The sequence below is a fragment of the Orycteropus afer genome, unplaced genomic scaffold (assembly GCF_000298275.1).
Source record: "Orycteropus afer afer isolate SDZICR_OR568_19922 unplaced genomic scaffold, OryAfe1.0 scaffold00007, whole genome shotgun sequence".
NCBI classification, from domain to species: Eukaryota; Metazoa; Chordata; class Mammalia; order Tubulidentata; family Orycteropodidae; genus Orycteropus; species Orycteropus afer.
In genome coordinates, this window is record NW_006921594.1 from 10,759,451 (window position 1) to 10,776,180 (window position 16,730).

The window sequence follows — 16,730 nt, forward strand, 5'->3', positions numbered from 1 at the left end:
AAGCACTACCAGCCCCCTGCAAGAGGGAGGAAGCCCATGGTTGTGTGGGAATCTGAGTTTGGTGCAGCCTTCTCCCCTACATTAGGAGAAGAATTCCTCCAGGTCCTAGCTGGCTCGTTGTCCAGGCCACCTTGAGTGAGTCCTCAAGTTTATTTGCAATCAATTGGCCTCATTGTCCTAATTTTATGCTGGTAAATATCAAACAACCAATTCTCCACAGGTGTGGAAGTCCAAGTTTGTAGCATTTGCCAATTTCCATAGTATAAATACTCCTGTTGTTGTTATTTGCCATCTAATCGAACCCAACTCATAGTGACCCCTCCTTGGGTTTCCAAGGCAGGATCACTATGGAAGTAGATTGCCCAGCCTTCCTTCCGAGGAGTGGCTGGTGGGTTTGAACCTCCAGCCTTCTGGTTAGCAGTCAAGTGCCTTAGGCACTATGCTACCAGAGCTCCTTATAAATACTCCTACCATGACCAATTTCAAGCTACCAATGTAATACCACAGAACACAGATTTGAGAAGAGATGTGCAGTAGCACACCATTAGATCGTATGTCCATACAGATACAAGAGATGTAAATAACTTGAGAGCCTAGATAATACTAAAATGTAAAATAATTAGAAAGTGATGGGTTTTATTACCTTTGTTTTCGATCTAAGTTATTTAATTGTAAGATCACATAATTTAATTTTCAATACCTATGTTTAATTATCTCAGAAGGAAGATTGGGCAATCTACTTCTATAGTGATACCCCCTGGGAAACCCAAGGAGGGTTTGCTATGAGTTGGATCCCACTTGACAGCAATGAGTTTGGTTTTTGGTATGTTTAATTATTGGCTCACAAAATTTATGATCATTTAACAATTGGTACTTGCAAACCAGTGCAAGTGGGTTCCTGCACTGTTTTGTTTTTTGTGGGTTTTTTTGCAACATGCCACATCCCATAAAGTTTTGTTATAAGTCCGTGAATGGTTTAGGGCAGCTTGGCAATTTTTCATCTTCTTGTGTTTTGGGTTTGTTTGTTTGTTTGTTTATTAACAAGTAGTTAGGAACAGAAGGACAACATTAGAAAGAATGGCTTGTGCTACCCCTGGCTGTCAAGAGCATTTTCAGCACATAAAACCTGGAAAAGTCTCAAATTTTAGTGTGATACAACTGAACCATAAAGGAGATGAGATGATCACATGGCATGTGTTTATTTATACATATACCATTTAGTCTTCAGGAGCTCTGGTGGCATGGTGCCTAAGGGATTTGACAGCTAACCAGAAAGCTGGTGGTTCAAACCCATTAGCCACTCCTCAGAAAGAAGATTGGGCAATCTACTTCCATAGAGATACCGCCTCGGAAAACCAAGAGGGGTCATTATGAGTCAGAAACTACTCTGCAGCAGTGAGTTTGGTTTGGTTTGATTTTGTCTTCAAAGAGACATCTTTGCTCTTTCAATCACCGCATATGCATGTGAAAGCTGGACAATCAATAAGGAAGACCAAATAAGAGTTGATGCTTTTGAGTTGTGGTGTTGGGAAAGAACACTGAAAATACCATTCATGGACTTCCAGAAGAATGAACAAATCTGTCCTGGAAGAAGTGCAGCTGGAATGTCCCTTGGAAGCGAGAACAGCCAGACTTCATCTTACCTACTTTGGTCATGCCGTAAGAAGGGACCATTCCCTAGACAAGAACATCATGCTTGGTAAAGTGGAGAGTCAGAGAAAAAGGGGAAGGCCCTCAGCAAGACCGATTGACACGGTGGCTACCACGAGGGCTCAGGTATAGCAAAGATTGTGAGGATGGCGCAGGACCAGGCAGTGTTTCATTCTGTTGTTCATAGTGTCGCTATGAGTTGGAGCTGACTCGATGGCACTTAACAAGAAACACTATTTCTGGAAAGGTGTGGAAATAAACAGCTAGAGAAGTCAAAGAAAAACAAAAATCATTATCTCTTTATTCCCTGAAAAAAAATTTCATTTTATCATCTAATACAGGTTTCATTATTTTCCATTATTTAGGTAATCAAAAAGGTCCACCTTCTAGCCCTCACAGTCCACCAGTTCACATTTGTGAAGGAGCTCTAAAGAACTAGGTACTTGGTATGAGGAGAGGCTTCTATCAGAGATGCAGGCCAGACTCCATGTTTTGTGTTTATTGCTTATTCTTAGCTGACCTTCAAAGTCAGCCAGACAGCATACCTCAGGAAGCCTGCAGGCTCCCCTCCTCCCCCTTCCTTTTACAGCATGCTCTAGGGAACAATTTTCACTATGACTGGTCTCAAAATATGCATAGATTAAGCTGTTAGATGGCTCAAAATTTACAATTAGCAAAATAATGTTTAAGGGATCTCGCCAACATCTTGTGTCTGTTGAAGCATGATTTTTGTAAATGTCAACCAATCAGAATTTTTGCGTTTTAAGTTCCTGAGTTTTCTATATTTAAGGTCTGGAGTACTTTGGAAAATACTCACAAATTGCACCCAATTCCAGATTGTTTGTCCAATAAATTCTTTGATTTAATTTTAACAGAAGCTCTAATTTGCTCTTTGACACATTAATTCAGAATAAAAATTCACTGAGTGAGTGCTTTTGCTGAGTGTAATTTACATGTATTAACTTATTTACTCCTCCCTAGCACCTGAATTGTTGTTGTTGTTGTTGTTGTTATGTGCCGTTGAGTCGGACCCGACTCATAGTGACCCCTCCTTGGGTTTCCGAGGCAGTATCACTATGGAGGTAGACTGCCCCATCTTCCTTCCGAGGAGCGGCTGATGGGTTTGAACTGCCAGCCTTCTGGTTAGCAGTAAAGTGCCTTAGGCTCTACCCTACCAGAGCTCCCAAGCACCTGAATTAAGGAATACTTAATGTATGTATTAATAATGATATGTAGCACTGTCAAACTCAAAAGGTTGGTGGTTCAAAACCACTAGCCACTGCTTGGAAGGAAAATTGGGTGATCTATTTCTTGGAAACCCAAGGAGGGGTCGGTCACTATGAGTGAAATCCACTTGATGGCAGTGAGTTTGGTTTTTTGGTTTAGTAGTACTGTGCCTAAGGCATCTGACTACTACCCAGAAGGTTTGTGGTTCAAACCCACCAGCCACTCTGCAGAAAGAAGACTGGTCAATCTACTTCCATAAAGATTTACTGCCTTGGAAACCCAATGGGGGTCACTTTGAGTCCCAATTGACTCAATGGCAGTGGGTTTGTTTTTTTGTTTGTTTGGTTAACCAAAAACCAAACTCACTGACATGGAGTAGATTCAACTGATAGTGACCCCGCCTTGTGTTTCTGAGGCAGTATCTCCTCGGAAGTAGATTGCCCAACCTTCCTTCTGTGGAGTAGCTGGTGGGTTTGAACCGCTAGCCTTCTGGTTAGCAGTCAATGCCTTAGGCACTACTCCACCAGAGCTCCCTTTTTTGGTTCAGCATCTAAATTAATAGGAGCCCAGGTGGTATAGTAGTTCAAGCACTCAGGTACTAACTGAAACGTCAACAGTTTGAACCCCTGTCTTTCAGTTTGTTGTATTGTGGTGGTTTGCATGTAGTGCCTAAGGCACTTGACTGCTAACCAAAAGGCTGGCAGTTCAAACTCACCAGCCACTGCTCGGAAGGAAGGTTGGGCAGTCTACTTCCACAGTGATACTGCCTCGGAAACCCAAGGAGAGTCGCTATAAGTCGGGTCCGACTCGACGGCACATAACAGCAACAACATAATACTGGAAGCTATGCTACCAGAATTTAAAACACCAACAGGGTCAGCCATGGTGAACAGGTTTCAATGAAGCACCTAGACTCAGACAGACTAGGAAGAAAAGTCTGGTGATCTACCTCCAAAATTAGCCAATGAAAACACTATGTTCATAGAATATGGTCCACGACTTCATTCAACTTGCTTACTTTGGAACTGTCATCAGGGAAATGAGTCACTGGAGAAGGATGTCAAGTTTGGTGAAGTGGAGCAACAGTGAAGTTGTAGGAAACCCTCATTGAGATGGATTGACACAATGGCTGCAACAATGGATTCAAGCATGCCAAAAATTATGAAGATGGCACAAGATGGGGCAACGTTTTTCTCTGTCATCCACAGAGTCACCCTGAGTTAGCATCAACTCAATAACAACTAACAATAACAATAGCCTAAAAACTTGGTCTTATTTTCATCAGGAGCTAGTGGCTCAAAGCAGATGGAGTGATTTCCCCAAGAATACACAATCTTGGGATCTCTTCTACCTGCCTTTCATCTTTCTTTTCCTTCTATGCAAAAAAAAATTATTTTTCAAGTAGCTATTATGTGGCAGACACTAAACTGAACTCAAAACTCACTGCCATCGAGTCAAATTCAACTCATAGAGACCCCTCATTGGGTTTCCAAGCCGGTATCTCTATGGAAGTAGATTGCCCAGTCTTCCTTCCAAGGAGTGGCTGGTGGGTTTGAACTGCCAGCCTTCTGGTTAGCAGTCAAATGCCTTAGGCACTATGCCACCAGAGCTCCCAGACACTAAACTAGGGACTGGATATAAAGTGATGAACAAGAAAGACCTGGTCCCTGCCTTCATGGAATGAAGGGTTAGGGAGAACAGGTACTGAATGTGTGTACCTGTTCTCTTGCACGTCACTGCTCATAGAAGGAACAACATTACTTTAGTCTTCTTTAAACTGTGATTTTGGCTTTTAAAAATAATTCTTTGTGTGTACTTATAGAGGGTAAACTTCAGACCACCTTGTGTGTGATTCCTCTTGTCCTTAAATTTGTAAGGCATGACTGAATAGAATTTACTTAGAAGTTCCTTCAGAAGAAGGTTAGGTGGGCTCATTCCTGAAGGCAGAAGAAGGGTGAGGCCACGACTTGCCCGCAGGATCAGTGTGTTGCCGGGGCAGAGGGCAAAGTTTGTTTTAAGCAGTTCTATGGAGGTGGGTGCGGGCTTCTTTGGCCTTCTGTACCTGTAGGCAGCAAACAAGCTCCTTTCTCTTTTTCTCTTTTCAACAGTACCAAAAAATCAAGCGCTATTATATTTAAGAAGTCTCTGTTGCTAAGCTGAAACAAATTCAGAAGTGTTTCAGGGATTGTTAAAAAAAAAAAGAACAAAAAGAACTGGACTCCACAGCATCAACCCTGTGAGGCTGTGATTCTGTGTCACTTCCCTACAGTGCAAATTGAGGGTAAAAAAACAAAAAAGTGAGGAGAAGAGAAAAAACATTCTAAGACCTTTTGTTTAAGGATATGCAAATGAAACAATTACTAGGTCACCAAGCCCCACGGACGGACGCCAGTTCTGTAGTGTTTCTTGAATCCATTCTCTGCCTCCCAGCTGGTGGAAGCTTTATATTGAATTAGATATAATATTGGCTCTGAGACAAATCTGGCTTCTGTTTCTGTCTCCAGCGCTTACTAGTTTCATGAACTTGAGCAAAATACCTAGTTTCTCTGAGCCTTAGCTTCCTCATCTGTAAAAACTTGAATGCTAATGCTGTGCTGGCCTCTTTTAGGAGAAGCCCTGGTGCTGCAGTGGTTAAGTGCTCAGCTGCTAACTGAAAGGTTGGTGGTTCAAACCCACCAGGCACTCCATGGGCGATAGATGTGGCAGTCTGATTCCATAAAGATTACAACCTTAAAAACTCTATGAGGCAGTTCTGCTCTGCAACTATGAGTTCCAATCTACTCCATGGCAATGGGTTTGGTTTGGGGCTTTTTCAGGCCCAATGGAGAGAGGTATGTTCCAGTTACATCAGGTGGCAGGCTATTATAAACCATGAAGTGACCATCCAATCAACACTCACAGATAATTAGAGTATTGTTCATCATGATTTGGAGCAGGCAGTTGCTGCCCGGAGGACCCCACAGAACTCAAACTTATCCATTCTAAACGAGAATTCATTATTCTCCACCTAGAAGCTCTGCCAAAATTATCTCGGTGTCTCTTTCTCCTCCTCCCTTTTTCCTTCCCTCCTCTTTTCTCCACCTGCTTCTTTTTATTCTACTTCCAACTAACTTCTCTCTACTTTCCATGGAGCTCTGGTAGCATAGTGGCTAAGGCACTTGACTGCTAACCAGAAGGCTGGCGGTTCAAACCCACCAGCCAGTCCTCGGAAGGAAGATGGGGCAATCTACTTCCGTAGTGATACTGCCTCGGAAACCCAATGAGGGGTCGCTATGGGTCGGGTCCGACTCGACGGCACATAACAACAACAACAACAACTTTCCATGGTATGACTCCACCTGAACTCCCACTTCTATTGCCTTTTCTGCATGTATCTCTCTTCTGTTTTTACTAATCAATGAGGGTTTTGTTGTTGTTGTTGGTATATTTTCATTTGCAAACTGACCAAGAGACAGAGTCTCAGCAGATTACTATTCAGGATAGAACAAGTCTTTAGGTCAGAGTTTGATGCCAGTCCCATACATACCAATGATCAGTCTGTGGATGACTGCCTTGGAGGCTGATGCTCATTCTTAATGCACTCAAGTGTGGCTGAAGTAACCCTGGGTCAGATGAGACAAAGTACAGCTACATCTGCATAGAGAAGTTATTAAAAGGGAGATGTTGACAAGACAGGAACTCTGAGGTTTCTCAGAAGGGAGTAGTGAAACTGAGCACTCACTTGCATGACCTGCCCAATACAGGTGTTTGTCAGGATAAGATGAAATGTACAAGCAACTTGCCTAGTGCCTGGTATATAATAAATCCTTAATAAATCTTAGTCCTCTTGTCCTTTTACTCTCACTGCCACTATTCTAAATAGGTGCTGTCAGGTCAAATCTGACTCATGGAAACCTCGTGTGTGAAAGTAGAATTGTGCTTCCTAGAGTTTGCAATAGGAGCTTTGGTGGTGTAGTGCCTAAGGCACTTGACTACTAACCAGAAGATTGGCGGTTCAAACCCACCAAGCGACTCCTCGGAAGGGAAGTTGGGCAATCTACTTCCGTAGAGATACTGCCTTGGAAACACAGGGAGGGGTCGCTATGAGTTGGGTCTGACTCAACGGCAGTGAAAGGGTTTAAAATGGCCAGTTTTTCAGAAGCAGATCACCAGATCTCTGTTCTGAAGTGCCTCTGGGTGGATTCAACTTCAACCCGCAGTGAGCCACTGAGCTGTGAACCATTTACGATAGGTTCTGCTTGCCTCCACTCTTTTTTCTCCTCTCATTCATCTCCCACACCTCTGCCGGAGATTTCATAAAGCCCAGGTAGAACTGTTCATTTGTGTATTGTATTTAACATAAGCCAAGTCTTTGTTATATGCCAACCACTGTCTCAGAGGATGGAGATACAGAATTAATAAGGTATGTATCCTACCTTACAGGATTTCAAAAAAAATAGTGGAGAAAACCAATAATCATGAATATGTCCAGGTACATTGAATCTAAGAAGAAAGAGTAACTAACAAATCCTTCTCTGGTCAGCAAACAATGAATTTTCTAAACAGGAAGTAACAAGTGAGTCCAGAGGAACATAGCACCTCAAAAAATTCTCAAGGAGAGGAAGTTCATTTCACAAAGAGAAACAGATCATGAAGAGTTTGTACACTTCTCATGCAGTTTAGCTTTGTAAGTCAAAAAGGTGAAATATGACACTTAGGGGATGTTGTCGTTGTTAAGTGTCATCAAGTCAGTTCCTCAGAGGAGAGCTGCCCCATAGAGTGTCCCGGGCTGAAATCTTCATGGAAACAGGTCACTAGATCTTTTCTCAGGGTGAAAAAAAAAGAAAGAATTCTATAATTAAATAGGCCCCAAAATGCTGGGTTAAGTAAACAATGATAAATAAGTTTCCTAATTGAAAGATTTAAAATTTTAACATATATTTTGTGTATTGTGAACTCCAAAATGTGGACTTGGTGTAGAATAGTTCCCAAATTTATTTGATCCTAGAATCTCTTTCTTCATGGAGCATAGGACAGGACGTGGTATAAAATCTAATCTAGAAAATGAGGTCACAGGTCAGTAAGGAGTCTCAGCAGGAGTGCGGTGGACAAGAGTCATTTGTGTCTCTCAGTGCCTCACAGAATAAAGGGTAAATTCCTTGTCCTGCCTTCACCACCTTGACCTCCATACTGCCTCTTAGCTACACCTTTCAACTCCTTCCCTCCACGCTCTCTACTCCCTAGACAAATTGCACTTTTCATTGCCCTCTCAGTATGTCTTGTAGTGATTAAGGCATATGACTGATAACCAAAAGGTGAATGGTTCAAACCCACAACTGCTCTGTGGCAAAAACATGAGGCAGTCTGCTTCTGCTAAAAGGACATGGAGGCCACATCTTCTGACCTCCTCTAACTTCACAAGAGGAAGACAGAATCAGCAACAGCAGCCCAAGGCTTATTCCTATGAGGCCAGATATGCTGCCACCCTCCAGCCTTTTACCAATTCTGACACCAACCATCCATCCCACGGCACTCACTACTTCTCTCCTGGGTTCAATAATTTATTGCACTGGGCACACAGAACTCACAGACAATACTCACAAATTAGGGGGTTTATTAGGGAAGTACCAACCCCCCAAAAAAAAACCAAACTCGCTGCTGTTGAGTCGTTTCCGACTCATAGCAACTCCTCCTTGGGTTTCCAAGGCAATATCTCCATGGAAGCAGACTGCTCAATCTTCTTTCTGAGGAGTGGCTGGTGGATTTGAACCACGAGCCTTCTGGTTAGCAGTCAAATGGCTCAGGCACTGTAACAAGCTACAATCCAGGTTCAGGGATGCACTCAGGATACAATTCTTCAATCAGGACAGTCTCTCTGCTGTGCCCTCAGACATGCCTCTCTGGCCCTGGCCTCTTGGCCTGGCTTCTACCCTGCTTGGGTACATCTAGGTTTACCCCACTCAGTCAGCAAGGCTCCTGCCCAAGGGCACTTAGCTTTCTCACTCTGTGGGCCAGGTAAACCCGCCACTCTGTCTCATGCCTCTGGGTTCCACTGCAACCGTCTCTCTCTGTCAAGGCATCTCTCTCTGCCACGAGTCTCTTGCCAAGGAGGTCCAGTGCAAGGATCTCAGGTCCAAGGATGCATTCTACTTCACCTCTAGCTCTACTCTCTCGATGGCAGTGAGATCCCCCTCTGCCTCTGTTGTTGTTATGTGCCGTCAAGTCGGACCAGACTCATAGCGAGCCCTCCTTGGGTTTCCGAGGCAGTATCACTACGGAAGTAGATTGCCCCATCTTCCTTCCGAGGAGTGGCTGGTGGGTTTGAACTGCCAGCCTTCTGGTTAGCAGTCAAGTGCCTTAGCCACTATGCTACCAGAGCTCCCAATTCTCTGGCTCTAGGAGGACTCATTTTAAGCCTGACAGAGTGACAAAAGTAACCAATCCCAACAACAGAGTTCTACACAGCTTATTTGCATGGTCCCACCCAGTAATCTGGTAGAGTTACAAAGACTATGGCTACAAAAGCCTTACCACAGTTTCTGTAAAGATTTACAGCCTTACAAACCCAATGGGGGTCACTGTGAGTCAGAATCAATTCAATGACAGTGAGCTTGGTTTTGGTTTGGTCAATATGTCTCGTGTTCTTTTTCTTCTGAGCTCTTGAACAATCTCCTGTAAAATTCTACTTACTTTTCAGGGTACATCTCAAAGACCACTTCACTTCTTCAATAGTCTTCTATGAGTCCCAAACCATTTTAATAATAGATTGACAACAATTTTCTACACTCCCTTTGTGTGTTGCTTGTATTTTTATTTAGCTCTTATTTCATTCTATTTTGTCTGATAGATGGCAGTGTTCATGTAAGTGGCAAATGGAGGGTAGAGAATGCCAGCCACTACTCTCCAAAACCATCCAAGTACCAATTCTACTTTTTTTTCTTACATATTACCACTTTCTCTTTAGGTTTTGAGATTAAAACCCTACTCAGTCACGCCCAGAAAATTTCTCTCACTTCACACAAATATTCGGGGTAAATTCAGCTTCTTTATTAAGTCTGTAACCAATCCAATCCTCATCATTAGCACCCACCTGCTTGCTGAGTGAAGAGAAAAACTGTAAATTAATCTAATCCTCCCTGGAGAGCTTAGTCTTTTTTGAATACATGTCCACTCTTTCTGATGCCCTCTCTATCTTTCTCTTCCCCAGGAGGACATCTGGTATACTAGGTGTGTCTCCTGTGTCCTCCTCACAGCAGGGGGAGGTGATCTGGGATTTAATTATCTGTCCATATGCTGTCCTCTGGATTGATCTTCATAGAAGTGCCACTGGGCCTGTCCAAGGGAGTTCTGCTGGCACCTGCTGATGAATTAGGCAGCTAGTGAAATTCACATATGACCTCTCTCCAGTTCCTCAAGCTTTTGTGATCTGATAAACCCCTCTTCTCTCTCCCTGAGGCATTTAGTCCTGGCCCAGGTGGTTCACCCTGTGACCCTCAGGTAGAGGGCCCCCTTCATCTGCTGCGTCAAACCCTCACCCAGGCAGAAGCTCAGCTACTTTATTTTTTCCCTCTTCCATCTAAGGCCACTAGAAAATCTGAGAACTTATCTAAGAAGAATTGGCATGAAAGTCAGCCTGAGAGAGTTAAAATCAATATGAGAAATAGGAACCTGCTCAATAAAAATTTGATGAATGAATGAAGGAGTCTGAGAAAAATAAAAAATTTTATAGCATTCAATTTTGTCAGTACCTATGATATTATTTTCAAGAAACTCTGTTACAAATGACAATATAAAGTTTATCTGATGATTTCATTGTTTTCTATAAACATTTTATAGGTTCTAGGTGGTGCAAATGTTAACGTGCTTGACTTTTAACTGAAAGGTTAAAGGTTCAATCCACCCAGAAGTGTCTTGGAAGAAAAGCCTGGCAATCTTCCAAAAAATCAGCCTTTGAAAACTCTACAGAGACAGTTCTACTTTGACACACGTAGGTCATCGTGAGTCAAAATCAGCTTGACTGTCATTGGCTTATAACCATTTTAAGATATACAAATTAAATTTCTTAATTTAGCTTACCACCATCATCCAAGAGCATCACCTTAGCATGTGCAAAGCCCCTACCCTTAGATACTTTAAATCAAAACAACCAGTAAGAAAAATAACATGGTATATATACACACATGAGGAACAAGCAGAAAGGAATACCTGAACAAAATTCCAGCATTAAGTTGGAAAGCAAACCGAGGAGGTATCAGACGGATGAGAAGGTCGAGGGACAGAATGAGGCTGAACGTGAGATGAGTGCAGCAGGGTCATGAAACAAGTGCCCTTTGGAATTTAGGCAATGTAGGATCAAGGAATTTCTCTTTTTAGTTAATTTCCATAAAGATAACAGTACAATGTTGCTATTCAAATGAAATTAAGTCTCTCCAAGAGTGCCCTTCAACTTTTCTCCCAGTAGAAGACTACATGAATTCCAAATTGACAGACTCTTTGAAATAGTTTTTCTGAAACACATATTCAGAACACAGAAAATTAAAGTCAAAGCCTTCCCTGTTTTTTAATATGTTAATTGCATCTGTTCTCATTCCTCTGTATTAGTTCACTAGTCTGTGATTGGCTTCCAGCTTCCTATTATGTGACATCAGCAGAATGTAATGCTTGCTATTTAAGGAAAGAGAGAAATCCAGACAGCTTTCAGCATATGGGTACTCAATCATTTAGAGGGCAGTAGTGGATGCTGAGGAGCCCTGGTGGCACAGTGGTCAAGTGCTCAGCTGCTAACTGAAAGATTGGCAATTTGAACCCACTAGCCATTCTGTTGGAGAAAGATGTGGCGGTCTGCTTCCGTAAAGATTGCTGTGATTGTTAGACATACTGAGTCGGATGCAACTCAAAGCCACTCCATGTACAACAGAACAAAATGCTACCCGGGCTTGTGCCCTCTTTACGGTTGTCGAGCCTATTGTCGCAGCCACTGTGTCGCTCCATCTTGTTGTGAGTCTTCCTCTTTTTTTACCTACTTTTTTTACCTACTCTCTGCCTTAGCATAATGTCCTTCTTCAGGGACTGGCCCCTCCTTATTACATGTCCAAAGTATATGAGATGAATTCTTGCCACCCTCATTTCAAAGAGCATTCTGGTTGTACTTCTTTCAAGACCAAACCAAACCAAACTCACTGCCGTCGAGTCGATATGACTCATAGTGACCCCTCCTTGGGTTTCCGAGGCAGTATCTCTATGGAAGTAGCTTGCCCAATCTTCCTTCTGAGAAGTGGCCGGCGGATTGGAACCACCAGCCTTCTGGTTAGCAGTCAAATGCCTTAGATACTACAGATGTTTGTTTTTCTGGCCATCCATGGTATAGTCAATATTCTTCGCCAACACCATAATTCAAAGGTGTAAATTCTTCAGTCTTCCTTATTCATTCTCCAGCTTTAACTTTTATATGAGGTGATTGAGAATACTGTGGCTATGCCATGGGTACCTTAGTCCTCAAAGTGACATCTTTGCTTTTTAACACTTTAAAGAGGTCTTTAACATTTTAAAGAGAGCTGTTAAATTATGGGATTGCAATCAATGTTGTGAAACAAAATGTGTATGAACTGTTGTATGGAAAATGAATTTAAACTTTCACCTAAGTTACAAAGAAAAAAAATCAGAAAAGGAAAAAAAAAAAACAGGAGAGAAAGAGAAAGATCTTATGCCACTGATTTGCCCAATGCAATACATCATTTGATTCTTTGACTGCTGCCTCCATGGGTGTTGATTGTGGACCCAAGTAAAATGAAACCCTTTACAACTTCAATCTTTTCTCCACATATCACGATTGCTTATTGATCCAGATGTAAGGATTTTTGTTTTCTTTATGTTGAGGTGTAACCTACACTGAAGGAGTTCTGGTAGCATAGTGCCTAAGGCATTTGACTGCTAACCAGAAGGCTGGCAGTTCAAACCTACCAGCCACTCCTCAGAAGGAAGACATGGGCATTCTACTTCCATAAAGATTTACCACCTCAGAAGCCCAAGGAGGGGTCACTATGAGTCAAATCGACTTGATGGCAGTGAGTTTGGGTTTTGGTTTTGTTTTTGTAACCTATATTGAAGGCTGTAGTCTTTGATCTTCATCAGTAATTGCTTAAAATCCTCTTTGCTTTCAGAAAGCAAAGTTGTGTCACCTGCATATCGCAGGTTGTTAATGAGTCTTTCTCCAATCCTGATGCCAAGTTCTTCTTCATACAGTCCAGCTTCTCAGATTATTCGCTCAGCACAAAGATTGAATAAGTGTGAAAGAATATAATCCTGGTCCTTACCTTTCCTGATTTTAAACCATGCAGCATCCCTGTGTTAGACTGGGTTCTCTAGAGAAACCAAAACCAGTAAAGCTTAGAGAGAGAGAGAGAGAGAGAGAGAGAGAGAAATTTATCTTAGGAAAGTGGCTCACACACTTATAGAAGCTGGCAAGTCCAAAGTTCCTGGATCAAACGTCAAGCTGGAGGCTTTTCCACGTCAAGCTGGAGGCTTTTCCCAACCCTTGCAACCACAGGGGCTGAGGAGCTCAAGCTAGCAGGCAGTACACCAGCTGTTGACTCCAACGAATGATGAATCCAAGATCTCCAGGCCGAATGGTGGACTGTTCACTCACGGACAGTTGTAGGCAGCACAACAGAATCCCGATCCACAAAAGAATGTCTCTTTTCCCAGGATGTCCTTGGATATACCGGAAGCAGGCCACACCCCTAGGGAAACTTCCTTTCAACAGATTGCCTGCTCAAACATAGTCATCTGATCCCATCATGGGAATAACCACATCACAACAGCTTAAACCACACAGAATTGTGGTCTAGCCAAGTTGACACACAGCTCCAACTATCACAATCCCCTTCTTCTGTTCAAACAACTGCCTCTTAGTCCATGTGCAGATTCCATATGAGCACGATTAAGCATTCTGGAATGCTCATTCTTCACAATGTTACCCATAATTTGTTATGATCCACATGGAAACCCTCTGGGGCAGATGTACTCTGTCCTGTAGGGTCCCTATGAGTTGAATTGACTTGACAGTAAAGGTTTGGTTTTGCATAGTGGATGCTGAAGGAGCCCTGCTGGTGCAATGGTGAAGTATTTAGCTGATAACCCAAAGGTCTGTGGCTATGCTACCAAGACTCCTTTTTACAGCCTATGCAACCCTATGAGGCAGTTCAACTTTGTCACATGGGGTCTATGACCAGAAATACACTCAACTGCACCTAACAACAGTGGATGCTGTATGGGGGCTCAGGTCATTTTAGTAGTTGGTCAAAGGAAGGGAGGAGTTTTAAATATTTAAATACCATTTTCTTTCCTAGGAATATTCTGAAACTCCTCATTAAAAAAAAAAAAAAAAAGAGAGAGAGAGAAAGAAAGGGAGAAAAGAATATTTTTATATCTGATATGGAGTTAGGAGTTCATTGGCTTATTTCTTTTTTAAGCAATGTCTTCCCTGAAGATTGCTATACCACATAAGTATGAAGCCAAGCATTGACTATTTTATCACACCAAATACCATCCCTTTTCCTCTGAAAGGTGTTCAAAGGTTCATTTAATCCAATGACTCAATTGGAACATTTTATAATGCATTTTATATGACATACAATTTATCTAGGTTTTAAAAATACACTGGAAGAATACCTTTATACATTTCAATGACCCTGAGAGAGCCCCAGTTCCTTTAGATTATGTGGATATTGTGCTACAACATGCCTGCTTAACTGTAAACTTTTATCTCCAATTAACTTCTGCTTATGATCTATTTAAACCCTCAGAGAAGGTGGGAGGGGTTGGGAGTCAGAAAAAGGCAAAAAAAGATCCTTCCCTGGAATAAAGCAGCTCTCAATAGGTTTACAGTCATCAAAGGACAAAAAGGCCAACAAAAGCTGCCAAAAGCAGGAGACCTTGCCTTCATTCTGCCTACACTGAGCCGGGGGTGGGCGTGAGCTGACACACTGAGGGGAGAAATAGAAACATTCCAGGTGGGCAAAACAACAAAGAGAAGAGCCTGACCAATGCTCCCCAGGGTCAGTGAGTGTTAGCTCCACGTGACCACCAGGATTCAAGCTCAGGAGATCTAAGCATAGAGGGGCATTTGTTAGCACAAATGAGAACAGATGCAGAAATAAAATCTCAGAGCCTGTATAATTGTATGCCGTCAGTTGGGGGAAGGCAATATTAGTCAATGAATAATTGATCCACTAGTTACTGATCCACGGTCAGTTACAAGGAAAGCCTAGGAATGGTAGGAGACAAGGAGTCACCTCCCAAGAGGTGAGACATGTTCTTCCCATAGTGCTTGTAGATCAGTGTCACCTTTTTATGCAAGTGGAGAGCTTCCTAAGTATGCCTACCAAGATGTAATCCCTCCTGTTTTAAAGACCACACTTTTTTGACAAAGTGGATATTCTAAATTCTACAAGCATTTCTTTGGCATCTACAGCCCTGAATTATCCTCCCAAAAAAATTATCAGACTCCACTGAGTGCTTGTTCTGGGTTGGCTAATATCACTTAAAAATACAGTGGTACAGTGGTCTGCTGCCCTCCACTAAGCCATGTCGACCAGTCTGCTATAAGGTGCCCCAATTCCATCAGCGTCCTGTACTCCATCCTGCTTACAACAGACATGGAAAGAACATCCAGCAATTACAGGTCATAGTCCCTCACTAAGAAGCTAATGATCTGGTTCAGAGATGGAACTTTTGGCTGTACATTGGAATCACATGGAGAACTTTTAAGACAATACCAGACTGTGGCCCCACCCTGACAGTCCGGAGTAGGATCTGGGTGTGGATATTTTTTAGAAGCTCCCAAGAGTCTAATGTGCAGTTGGGGTTGAGAATAATTGTTCAACTGAAGCATAAAAGCAGCAAACAAATGCAAGGCAAAATAGAGCATAAGCAAGGTGTACTACAAATAGACGTCATTTGCAATGCAGGTCAAACCACGATAAAGTGCATACCAGTCACCTGGTTCTTTGTTTAACAAAACTGGAAACCAAATTGAAAGCAAAAAATAAACGTAAGTTTACAATCAATAGGAGTGTAACTTTGTTAAGTCCATCAGCTTTGGCTACAGTTGCCCATGATCAACAAAGTTTGGGAGATATCAGTCACTTCTTTTGTGTCCAGGCTAGTTTACATTATGGTAAAAAATAACCCCAAAATTCCCCAGTGGCTTAAAGCAACAAGGCTTTATTTTTCACTCAGGTTTTATGTCTGTCACAGGTCAGTTAGGAGCTTTATTCCATTTGTCCTTAGTTCAGGACCCTGGCTAATAGACCAAACATTATCTGGAACAGTCTTGAAAAAGAGCATGGTGTACCATGTGCTGGGTTTTTAAGCTTCAACGAGGATATTACACTTATCACTTCTCATATTTCTTTGGCCAAAGCAAGTGACATGGCCACATCTAATATCAATCCTACTATGTGCCCAAAGGAAAAAATAGATATACTTGGTAAGCAGCAAAACTGCCCACAACACATGGGTATAATTGGTTTATTGCACTAGAGAAGTTTGAGTACAACAGTTTTAGACACACACTTCTTTGGCAGAACTTTTGTATTTTTAGGAAATATATATATATATATATATATATATATATATATATATATATATATATATATATATGGATTCCAGGGACCTAAGAATAGGCTCTGTTTGCCAAGGTCGGCAGGGACATATGAGAGGTTGACAACAGGAAAGGAGACAGGTGGTGAGTGTGTAAGTGCTGTCAACTAGTGAACAGAGGAACACAGCACAGTACCCTGTTTATGTAGATAACATACAAACAAAGAAAACAAAAATTGTGGGCAAGTCACTCCAATGTACAATCACCAATT